This window comes from Arvicanthis niloticus, chromosome 12 (genome assembly GCF_011762505.2).
Source record: "Arvicanthis niloticus isolate mArvNil1 chromosome 12, mArvNil1.pat.X, whole genome shotgun sequence".
NCBI lineage: Eukaryota > Metazoa > Chordata > Mammalia > Rodentia > Muridae > Arvicanthis > Arvicanthis niloticus.
In genome coordinates, this window is record NC_047669.1 from 70,063,794 (window position 1) to 70,077,359 (window position 13,566).

At 35.8% G+C, this 13,566-nt stretch overlaps 1 protein-coding gene across 1 annotated transcript in view; it reads right to left on the reverse strand.

The window, feature by feature from the left end:
- Positions 1 to 13,566, reverse strand: part of Cldn8 (claudin 8) — a 45,246-nt gene that overhangs the window by 6,629 nt on the left and 25,051 nt on the right. The gene's annotated exons all lie outside the window — the stretch shown is intronic.

Genomic DNA, 13,566 nt, shown 5'->3' on the forward strand with positions numbered 1-13,566 from the left:
CAGAGGCCATGAAGGGGTGCTGCTTACTGGATTGCTTCTCCTGGCTTGCTCAGCTTGCCTTCTTATAGAACCCAGGACTACCAGCCCAGGGATCATATCACCCACAATGGTCCTTCCCACCCTTGATCCCTAATTGAAAAAATGCCTTACAGCTGGATCTCATGGAGGCATTTCCTCAAGGGAGGCTCCTTTCTCTGTGATAACTCCAGCTTGTGTCAACTGACGCACAAAACCAGCCAGTACACCACAGGCTTTACAAATAGACTATCCAATAAAATCAGTTAGTGCATCCCATTGTAGCAAAAAGGAAATTGGCATAAAATTTGTTCACAGAATATATCTTGCAAGATATAATTTTTGCAGATATTAACTGTCAGGAAGGGAGGGGTAAGACTGGAAACTTTTTCTCCCCTTTTATTAGCTTCTACATCATTTGAGCATTTCATTTGCTGTTCAGAATCTTTAGTTTTATGAGGTTCTATTTGTTTCCAGTTGGCCTTATTTCCTGACTGACCAGAGTCATATGTTGTATGTTCTTATATATGCCTGTGCCGTATACAGTAGTCTATACCTTTTCCTCTAGTTTCAGAGTTTCAGGCTTTTCATCAATAGCCTTGATCGATTTGGGGTTGACTTTTGTGTGAACTGAGAAATAAAACCCTAGTTTCATTGTTGTACACTTACACATCCAGTTTACCTTGTTCCTCTTGACAAAGATGCTGTCTTTGTACAGTGTATCTGTTTGACAACTTCCTAGGAACAGTCAGCAGGCTGTAATCTATAATTATGTCAACTTATATTTGGGCCTTTGATTCTATCCCACTGACGACAGACCTATTTATTCTTGTGCCATGCTATTTTTATTACTATGGATCTGTAGTATAAATTTATGTTAATATGGTAATGCCTACAGCAATATTATTTTTACCAAGGACTACTCTGGCTATTCTTATGTCTTTTCTGCCTCTGTATGAATTTTTGTTTTTCATGTGTGATGGTCAACATGGAGATGTTGATTGGGATTTCACTGAATATATAAATTTATTTTTTTTAAGATGACCATTTTTATAGTAGTTACTATTTAAATCCATGAACATGCAGGATCTTTCTACCTTCTGGTGTCTACATCAAATTCTTTCTTCAACTTTTAGTTTTCATTGCAAAGGTCCTTCACCTTTGTGGTTAATTTCGCTTCATATACCACTCTCGTTCACACACACAAACAACTCTGTAGTGTACTTGAGAACCATATGCTCATCCACATGCATTGGCAGGCTGTACAATAGTTAGGAAATTAAATTAGCCTAGATGTCCATCAACTGTTGTATGGATAATGGAACTAGACACATACATAATGAAATTGTATTCATGTATAAAGAAAAATAAAATTATGAAATTTTCAGGGGAGTGTACTGTACTAGAAAAATATACGCTGAGTTAGGTAACTCAAGCCTAGAAAACAAACTACTCATGCTGTTTCTTGTATGTGATTCCTTGATTTGAGTCTTTAAATTTGTTTGTTCAACTTGGAGTTTGTGAAGATATCAGGAAACTAGAAACTTAAGGGATGGCGCATGCTGTAAGAAATGCAGAACAGCAGAACATGGCTACATGAAAGTAGATATGGGAATACAGGGGGATGAGAGGATCGATCAGGCTTGGAGGTTGGGAATGGGGTAGGTAGGGGACACTGAAGGATGAGCTAAATCAATAATCTATAGAAAATCCCTATAGACATCCACAACTTTGTAAAGTAAGTAAAATATATAAGTTTAAAATGAATTAGAACAGAGCAAGGTAAATGCTGCTGCTAAAATCCATTGGTTATAAAACAAAAACCCCAGTGCACCTGTCAGACATTTCCTTAGGAGCTGTCAATCAAGGGGGCCTGATTTGGTAATCATGCACCATCTCTTTGCCTTTACATTTTTTGGCTGCTAAACAAAATAGAAACCATATTTTCAAATAGGTGTGTTTGTCTTAATAAGTCTCATGTACTCCTTCCTGCTGAGAGTGGAAAGAAACCTTTCCCCCTGTAGACTCCAGTTAACAACACCCACACTGTAAATTCCCAGGCACATGAGTCTGTGTGTTCCTTGATTATAGGAGACAACATTTTGAGGTCCAGGTGGATAGGGTCTTCAGATTTTGCTGAGTGCCTCTCAACACTGACTTCATATTAGAATTCATTTAGAAAACTTACTTGTCCTAATTACCCCACCCCCAATTTATTAACCTAGATAATATGGTTTACAGTAAATTACCAGAAATATTTTAGATTTTTAAAAGTTTAGATATGATGTAATTTCTCCCCCTTTCCTCTCTTTTCCCTATGCCCTTCCATGTCTGAATTACTTCAGTTATACTTACTCTGGTATCTTGGCAGTATTCCTGGAACAAAAACATCCAGAAAGAAACAGAAAAAATACTGCTTGGAAGTTTTACTTTTAGTTTTGTAGTATTCTTTTTTTGGAGTAAGGTGCTACATTTTTGCAACAGAGAGTCAATCTATAACCCAGAGTGACCTGAAATTCATTATTTAGCCCAGGCTGGCCTCACACTTACAGTTGTTCCCTGCCTCACCTTCCTGATTGTTTGTTTTGTTTTGTAATTAAACACACATATGTAAATTTATTTCACATATAATTTATTTAGCAGATAATTAAATCAAAATAGTTTACAGTGGGACTAGGCATCATTATATTTTAAGTATCTTATTTAAAATGTGAAGCTGAGACTGAGAGCCACGGGCTGCTATAAATAGCTGGATTGTATGTTCTTAAGGCAATTTTTCATTAATAAATATTATTTTCCCAATAGGGCTTTCAAGCCTCGAGAGGGAACATGTGGTTATATTCTATAACAAGAACCCGGAATCTAAATATTTTAACACTTCTGCTTAAACTTCATCTTACAGGAGTAGGCGGTAAAGGCTTTGAAATAAAGATAATAGCTTTATTACTCTTATCTCATTGTAATTAAATAATGATATTTCTGCAGAGCAGGAGGAGGATGCAGCACCTGTCAATTATGATTAAAAAGCCCGTACTGGGGCTTTAAGCATGGAGCGTCTCAACTGGGAATTATGTCAAATATCTTTAAAAAGCAAGCGTTTAAATATTTATGGTACAAAATTACTTCAATTATGTTCAGAAATAAAATGTGATATAAAAAACACTTACATTTATGATTCTTCCAAAAATTATAAAATCAATATTATTAACAAGTGAAGAACAAATAAGAAAGACTATTCAACTTTTAAGATCTAAACCATTAATTGTGTTTGGTAGACAGTCTTCAAATGCTTGATATAAAATAAAATCCTGGGTGTTCTTTTTTTTTATTCTGAGAGAAATGTGTACTTTGGAAATTTGTCCTCTGTTTGTCATTTGTTATTTATTATGCTTCAGGCATTGTGAACGATCGTAGAAAGCAATAATCAATCAGTGTCACCTTTCCTCTTATTAACAGAGACTCTTCTCAATCTGAACCAGTGTTCTGAGCACCTACATTTGCTGACACTGTGTCCTAGCAAAATATTAGCAAATTTAAAAGAACAACACCACCAGAAAGTACTGTTCTGCTTTGCAGGTTTATAACCATTTTATTGTCCAAGGATCTGTATGAAGGTGAGACTTGTTCTTTATTTTATTATAAATAGAAGCACACTTCAGCTAGTTCTTTGTTGAAGTATGCAGTCCCGTCTGTTAGCACTTGATATCCCGTCTGCAGCACTGTGACTATAATCTCTACAAATAGACCATCACCACGTTTGACCTCTTTTTCAATTAATTAATTAGCAATTTTTATTTGATGTACATTGGTGTTTTGCCTGTATCTATGTCTATGTAAGGGTGTCAGATGCTCTGGAACTGGAGTTACTTTGTTACTTTTAATTGTGAGCTGCTATGTGGGTTTTGAGGATTGAACCCAGATCAGAAGAACAGCCAGCACTTCTAACCTCTGAGCCATCAATCCAGCCCCAGCTGACCTTTCTTTCATATAGTTTAAGAACTTCAAAATGAAATTTAATATATGCAAATGTCAATAGCTCACTGACAAGTGAGTATAAGAATAAATTAAAATAATTCAATCAGTGAGCATATTATTGAACCTATTTTTATGTTACATCAAGAAGCCAGCCTTAAGGAAACCAGAAGCACATTAAGCAGGTAAAATGCTCAACTTTTTCAAGTTAGGCAATCTCTCCCATCTGTGAGATCATTCACATGCTCCTAATCCAGGACATTAAATCATGTAGAACTAGGCAAGAGTAATTGTCACCAGAACCACTCACTAAGCAAATGGTTTTTACCTAATACTTTGACTCATAGGTTCCTATAAACATCTATTTACATGACACTAAAATGTCCTTTAACCCTGTTTTCTTACACAACTATTTGAAGTTAAGCATGGTGGAGCATGACTCTACATCAGCGCTTGGGAGGCAGAGGGAGGAAAATCAGGATTTCCTCCTTAGCTGCATGGCAAGTTCAAGGTCATCCAAAACTTTAGGAAACCATCCCTTAATAACAAGATGACAACTTTTGAGATAAACTAAATAGTAAGCTTTTTTATGTTTCAAATAAACTATAGTTTTGAGAATATTTTGATTTTCAGAAAATTTAAGGTGATGATTCATAGCTTTTTAGTATATGCCACACCCACATTGCCCAATTACTGAGGTTATAGGACATTTGGCATGACAAGCCAATGTTTAATGCATCACTAAGACTCGTGGGTTATTTCTATTTCACTGGACTAGAGTGCACATGCTTTTCCTCTTCTCTGGTTGCATCTAACTTGCCTCTGTCCTGTGTTCTTGGTGTTATGACGCCTGTGGCAATCTTTCATATTTTTCTTCTTGTTGATGACTGCATCAGATGAGGATTAATAACTTCTGATCCTTTGCAGATACATTAAAATTTCAGCATGTGATGTTTTCCCCATGGCTAGATCAGGGATTGACAATCACAGGATTAAGAATAAATAATATATGCAAAGCAAAATACCATTTCATCATCCAATATCTAGAGTATAAACTATTAATATGTATAGCTGTTGAAATCCTGCTTTTCCAGCTGAAGGGGTATTTGTAAGATTTCTTTGATGGGGAGTGACTTTTTTCTATTTTCCATACTATACGATGTAAAAATGAAATAATACACTGTACACATTTAAAAAGAATAGTACTTATATAAATTATTCAGAATTCTTATGCATTAGATATTGGTCTTTCTTCTATTTATTAATATACTTGATCATTTATTTGTAAAAGACAGAACTACTCATTTATTTTATTCTTTGAGCTGTAATTTAAAACTCTTTTATCTTGTTATTAAAATTGTTCAAGTTGTCTCCAATGCCCATTTCACATCACTTTCTTACTTTCCGAGGTGATAAAATGTTCTGTCTTCATCTTGTATACATCTTCTCTCAGCCTTAAATTGGTAATATCTTTAAGTGGCCCTGACTACTTTTGCTAGACAATTACATTAGAAAGCAAGAATTTGGTTTAAATATTATTTATTGCTACCATGGTATTATTTTTGAATTTTTAAAGCTAACGCAGCAAAGAAATATATGTATCTACTAACTTGTACATGCACACATACATAAAAACATTTTGCCTTCAAACCTTCCAATTATTTATTGACTGTACAACCTAAGTGAGAATAGATACTGTTTATCTCATTATTTATTGTCTTGCTAGCAAGAGGTAAAAATACATAAATTAGTACAAAATGACTTGAATAAAACCATAAATGTTTAGCAACATTATTTACTGGAAATAGTTCTACTTAATTAATTTTTATGAGAAGACTTTTATACTTGAATATCAATCTATACCATAAATTACTTAAGGATTAAGGGTAAAATATATTAAAATCCAGATATAATGTTTCATATAAATATTCTACAACAAAAAGTTTTTAATCAATCACTACTAACTTATTTCCAGCACTATCATTTCTTAAAAATTTCCTGTTGGTGTGTTTTTTCACAATATTTGTCTGCTTATAATTGTTAATACACAATTACATTTACAAATATTTTACAGATTTATTTCGTACTTTTAAAATTACCTTCACATAATATTGTGTGTTTAAGTGTCCATCATTCTGGCCCTTTACCATTTCTGATAAAGGTATGGGAAAGCAAATTTCAACTTAAAAATTTAAGCTATAACATGTTCTTATAATATATATAATATATAATATATAATATATAAAATATAATATATAATATATAATATATAATATAGAATAGAGAATAGAGAATAGAGAATAGAGAATAGAGAATAGAGAATAGAGAATAGAGAATATAGAGAATATAGAATATAGAATATAGAATATATTTAATATAGAATATAGAATATATTTTATATATACTATATAAATATATACTATATTATTATATATGAATATATTATATTTACTAAATATATATAATATATTTTATATATTTTTTTCCTGGTAAGTTTAAATTACTTTTTATGCCACTTCAACATTTCATATTTTGTTCATTTTTGCTTTTGTTGTACATATTTAACATTTATATATATTGTATTAAAATCAAAATAACTCAATAAAATATGTGCTCTGCTTAAGCAGCTCTGTCTGCTGTTTGTTTTGCAATGTTTCTCAGGCTGCATTCCTATGTGCATGCTTTGTATGATACTGGGGTGACCTGGTACACTGCAGTCAAATCAGTTTTCCTTTATGCTTCTCTTTTCAAAGTCATAATTTTCTCAGTACCTTCTTCCATGACTATTCTAGCCTTTAAAAAAGTTTGACTTTTGCATGGAAATTTTAGTGGGTTGTTCAATACAAGGGCTTGTTGGCACTTGGGGTCAGACAGGTGGAACTCAAGTAAAGCTAGGTGTGATGATGTGGTCTGTGATAGCAACATTCCTGTAGTGAGATGCAGAGGAGAAACAGGAGAATCCCTGGGCTAGCACTAGGTGACCTGCCTGGCTGGCACTGTTGTGATCTATAGATGACATTTTCCTAGGTGTCCTCTGACATATACATGCATATCAAGGCATGTAGGCATATTCTGTCTGTCTCTGTTTCTCTCTCTCTTGCTCATTCATCCACTCTCGCTCTCTCACACAGACAGACACACACACTCACACAAATGAAAAAAATAAATATATGTATTTTCATTATATGTATCATGCACACTTAGTAAGAAAAGGAATTTACTTTCTATTCTCTCTCTCTCACTATTGAGATACCACTCCTGGGCATATACCCAAAAGATGCTCCAACATATAACAAGGACACATGCTCCACTGTGTTAATAGCAGTCTTACTTATAATATGCAGGAGCTGTAAAGAACCCAGATGTCCTTCAACAGAGGAATGGATACAGAAAATGTGGTACATTTACACAATGGAGTACTTACTACTTGGCTATTAAAAACAATGACTTCATGAAATTCTTAGGCAAATGGTTGGAACTAGAAAATATCATCCTGAGTGAGGTAACCTAGTCACAAAAGAACACACATGGTATGCACTTACTAATAAGTGGAGATCAGCCCAAAAGCTCAGAATATGCAAGATACAATTCACAAGCCATATGAAGCTCAAGAAGAAGGACGACCAAAATGTGTATGCTTCAGTCTTTCTTACAAAGGGAGAACAAAATACTCACAGGAGTAAAGGATGGGAGGGACTTGGGAGGAAGAGAGGAAGGGGGAAGAAAGAGGGGCAGGATCAGGTGTGGGAAGAGATGGGCACGATATACAGAAGGTCATGAATTTGAACAGAGGTGTGTAGCAATGGGGGTGGGGGAACTGGTGGTTGCTACTAGCAAGTCAAGGATGACAGATAAACAAGAGACTCTAGGGATCCAACAGGGATGCGTTTAGCTGAAAAGCCCTTGGTCTTGTGAAGGCTTGATGCCCTAGTGTAGGGGAATGCCAGGGTGGTGAGATGGGAATGGGTGGGTGGGAAGGGGAACACCCTCTTAGAAGCAGGGGGATGGGGTGAGATAGGGAGGTTCTGGAAGGGAAACTGGGAAACATTTAAAATGTAAATACATAAAATATTCAATAAAAAAGATTTGGATAGACCATATTTATTCTTACCTGTGCTCTATCTAACAACTAAAAAATTGCATCACTAAAGACCCTGACCAACAAAAACTGATCTTATATGGGAAGAAGAAATATGATTGAGATCATTGACTTGATATTATAATTGTCAGGTTATCCTATATCACACGAATGGGTCCAAGTAGATAAGGAAGATAATTAAAATGGGAGGCAGAAGAGGAAATTCTTAGAACATGGTATGTGAAGAATATGACTCAGTCTCCATTTGATCATCTCTACCACGGTCTATAACTTTATGTTTTTGTGTTGATAGCTCACCACTACAAGACATCATATGATGAAATCATGTGTGTGTTATTAATTCATAACTAAGTAAACCTATAGAGTCATGTTATATCTGCTGTCGTCATATATATCCTGATGATTAGAACTGTACCAATAAGTTAATTTGATTTAGAAAGTATTTTTGGAAACATTTATATGTCTGTATTACCCCTTGCTATTTTTTGTTTGGTGGTGGTTAAATAGAGTCTCTCTCTATATCCCTTGCTGCCTTGGCTCACTATGTAAACCAGACTGGCCTTGAATTTACAGATATCTGCCTGTCTCTGCCTTCGAAAGACATGTACCACCATGCCCAGTTGTCCTTAATTTTTAACTCCATGTCATATATCTATGCAATCTAATTTGCTTTGAATTTATTTGCATTCTTTATATGATTCCATCAGCAGTCTATTGTTAGACTATTTTCTGCTGATTAAGAACATTGATTTCCTTGGGGCAAGTTCAATCTTCACCATCAGAATATCTAGTTACTTCTTGCTATTCCTTCTTTGTGTATAACTCTGTAACAAAACGTGGCCAACAGCAGCCAACAGCAACTAACAAAACCCCAACAACCCATACCACCTCTGGTATACCTAGCATTTATATACCCTCTGAAAAGTCCCAGTAATCTAAAAATCACATAACAACAGAAACTATTTGTTGCAGGCAAAATCACACCTCTGCTAGAGCATGATGCAAATCATGATCAGTTGCTCTGGACAATCCAAAACAGCCCCATATCCTATAATTTGGATTAAAATGAAAATATAATCTTATAATAATTTTGTGTTTTTTTAAAAAGAAACCAAAAATGTCAAAATTGATACTACACCTTAGCACTTGTGTGAAGTGGGAATTCCTGGTTTCTTGGCCAACTCAGTTGTGTCTTGTGATGTTTTTCTGGAAGCTGTCTTGAGAGAAAGCATGTGATGTTTTGCTGAAAACAGATACTTGAGAAGGTGTGATGTTTAGAAAAAAATATATAAGTGGAAACCTACAAACAGTGAGAGGATGCTCTTTCATTGCTACACCATGCACCACTTCACTGGTCTTAGCTGGTCTTTTCTGGTCTTTGGTGATCTTCACTTCATAGAGAGAAACATGCTAAATAGCTTCTTGTGGTATCCTGTCTGATTGTGATTGGCCCCTTCTGCTGACTTGTGCTGATTTGGTGGAGCCTTGCTGTTTCTGTGGGATTGTGCCTCCACTACCTATTCATGAGTGGTTTTGCTATTGAACTGAACTTCTGATATCCTGACAAGAAAAAATGGAACTGCCCCCAAGTAACTTCTTTTAATCAGGTCCATAACACCCTTTTCTTAATAAACATTTTCCCTTACCTCTCATCAATATGTTAAAAGGAAGGTTGAAGCATTTAAGAACCCTAAATAAAGTAGGTTTAAAAAAAAAAATGTCTAAGCCTACACTTGTGAGGCAAAGGCAGGAGGATCTCAGTGAGTTTGAAGCCAGCCTGATCTATATAGCCAGCTCCCAGATTGTCAGGACTACAAAATGAGACCCTGTACCAACAAATACTTTTTGGTACGTTGAAAACACACTATAACATGGATTGTAATGTGGGGTATGTTATGGTTCAAAGTGATAATTAGATTTTATTCATATTTGATTTCCAGGGGATCAGGTCCTTCAATAATGCCAGCCAGTCACATCATGTGAAGATAGAATATGGTAGAGTTTCACCTTCAAATCAGAGAAAGGAATATACTTGCATGTATGGATGTCATGGAATAAGAGTTGCTGAGCTTGGAGGGTAGTGTTCTCTGTACATAGCAGCTAAAAAGGGCAAAATGCATCAGGCAGCCTCTGTGATCTAGTATTCCAGCCTTTTGTATATCGTTAAAAATAAATGACATTATGAAAAATGGGTTAAAAGGATGTGGAGACCAAGGGATTTATGGGCAGCAAATTCAGTTTGGGCTTCTTGCTGTTGTAATTGGGGTGTCATGGGGCCAAAGTCAAGCTCCCTCTCATCTTTATGCACTGCCAGTTTGTCAGCAAGTGCCATCTGAGTCTGTGTGGGATGCTGAACCATGGATGAGTAGAATAAAACGTTGCCCATGTGTATAAAAATCAAGAGTTATTAAAGGCCGATAACAGCTACAAGCCAGGAAATCCATGAGGAAGTTTGAAACCATCTGTCTCATGACTCGGATGCCTGTTGTCTGATTCTGAAGGTGTGGACTGCTGGGTTGTCTGACCAGATTGGACTGATTTACATATGCCTGTGAGATGATCCAAGTTGGCAGAGGGACCAGAGGAACCACTTATGTTTTCACAGAAAGGCAGAGGCATGGCCAGCAGTATTTTTTTTTTTTTCAAGAGTGGTATTGGCATTAAGTAAATGACTGGCAACATCACGAAAAATGAAAGAATAAAGTAGGGGGACGTACACGTTCTCAGGAAGAGTAGGCTAGAATCAGAAGATGTAAGGAGAAGAATTTGATTTCACGTCCCTGGAGGTTATAGGAGTAGATGGAGTCAATCAATGGGTGATGGTTTCACAGCAGATCCTCCAGGATGAAATCAAATGGTGAAGGAGCAGGGTGTGCTGTCCCTGTGTACTATGATGGCTGCGGACTAATTTAATCCTGAGAAGATAACTGTGTCTTCACAGATAGCAGAAATAGGTGTGGTAAACAGGGCCGGGGAGATTATGAACAGATTTGTGATCTCAAAAATTCCTATGTGTTTCTATTTATTATATGTGGTTTAGGTTGTTGGGTAATTAATTTTATTCTTAAGTATCTTATGATTTTACTGCCTGTCTGAATTATCTGGTTCTTATATTTACTGTAATTTTAAACTATAAAATAAGGACATTACTTATTTAATTTGCCAGTAGCTACAAGCTTGAGCTATATGCTTAGTTTCGATATTTGTTTAGATTTTTAAAATGAGGTTACCAAGGATGGTTGTTTGGTACCTGAACTAAACTCACAGTTCAAAATCTGAGTTTCTTTTCTTTTAATTGGATATTTTATTTACATTTCAGATGTTCAGATATGATCCACTTTCTCTATTTCCCTCCCACCTAGGAACTCCCTATCCCATTTCTTTTCACTAGACTGTATAATGCTAGAATTCAGGAATCACGTAATTTCATTATTTCTGTATTACCTATATATAATATACTACAATATACAATGATGGTCATGATGGTCTTTAGAGAGCTTTTGATAGTCTCATCAAACATTTTTCATGATAGAATGAAGTTCTACTAGCGTCCTTTGGATCAAACTTTCAGATCTGGAGAAGGCCCAGCATGTCGCAACACAGTTCTCAGGCTCTGAACCCAGCACTTAATGCTGCATGGAAGTACATTGTAATAATAATTTTGAATGTAAATTTTCCATTCTTCTGCTTTCTGGAAGTTTCCAAGCTGCCCTACATGGCTGGAATGATTTCCTCTTTTTCAGAAGATACTAAGCACAGCACATTAAAGTATATTTATCTCGAAGCTACTATGTAAAGCAAGGCTCACCTTCAGGCAGCATGGCTTCAAAGGTGCATTTGATAATACTGTGTGTTATCTTAAGTTTCTTTCATTTAATGAGATTTAGATTAAGAGCTCCTTCAGTCCCAAAGAAACTATAAGCTTAGACCAAATAAAAAATTATTATTAATGTGCACTAAATATAATTTGATAATGATGAAATTTTTTCTATCTCTTGTGTCAGTTAATTATCTAATTAACTTGGAGAAATACTGCTTCACTGTGAATTGTAAATAAAGACTATTAAGCACAGCTTTCTGTCAATCTGATCACCAGCATAACCTTTTTTTCTTACCTGCAGCTGAGAACTGAACCTAATACTTACGCTTCCTAAGCAAGCACTCAACTACTGAGCTGCTTCCCTAACCTCAACCTGTGTAGCCCAGGTTGGGTTTGAACTTGTGAATCCTACCAGCATGCACCACCATTACCAATTATTCCTGAAATTTTTAACCATGGTCATAAAATCTAATCATGAGGCCAGTTGAACTGTCCATCTACAAAAGTACAGATATTTTTATACTGTTGATAGTTAATGAAAAAAAAAAAAAAAAGAGACACAGATACTTTCCAGTCGTAAGAGACACAGATACTTTCCAGTCGTTTAAAAGAATGCTCACAGGAGATGATTCATTGAGACCCTAATAAATGGTTGTCATCACAGAGCAGATAAAGGTTAATAAGAGAGAGGTAATTATATCATGGCCAGAGGAACAAAGGCTTCATGCTAATCATCTAAGCTTACACTATTTCCAAGAGAAAGTGAAGGTGCAGGTGTTCCTGATGTTGTGGGAACAGCTAGAAGAGAGATCAGGGATGTATCTTCCCAAAGGCATTCTGAACTCTGTCACTAAAAAGGAGGCGGAGAATGCTCATTATGGTAACTCAGTGAGATAGGTATCAGTTTCATCCTGTCTTTACAGACTGAAAGATAGAAACTAGACAAAGTTCCCTGTGGCGTAGAAGACATCTAAGGATGAAGTCTGACCTACAAAACACACTTTGAATCTCCCTGATGATTGGTCAGCTGAGAAATAAGAGAAATAAGAGAAACAGGAACCAACACTGCTGTGTTCAGGAGAATTGGATGCTCAAGGTAGTAAATTCAGGACAGCCACTGTTAGTTAGAAAGGCAAAGATGTGTGGACCTAGCAACATCTCAAGATCCAGTGTGGCTCAGTTTTTACTGGAATATGACATGCAACTCAAGGGGAATATGAAGAATCTCCTTCGGTGGTTTATGCAAGGACCTGACAGGCAACATTGATCATCTAGTTTTCATGATCCGAATTTTTTCACGTTAGGAAGGAAGCTTACTGAAGTAAATTCCGGTGTTCCTATTTATGTACAAATTTAAGGAAAATAGTTTTCAGACTTCATTTGCTGGTATCTCCCCTCCTGTAGCTTTATACAATTTAAATCCACTTAATATTTTTTATCTCTATGGTTTTATCAACTATAGCATTCTCTTTTACCTAAAAATTTCCAATATTCGCCTACACAGCTAAACTTCCAACTCTCTCTAAATGCCATCACAATTTCCACCTGAAGAATCTGACTCTTCAAGGCACCTATAAATTTCCCAAGGTCCAGAGGTGATCTTTATCTACTTCCATGCAAATCTGCAGTATAATGTTTTACCTTTCTATAGGACAGCCTG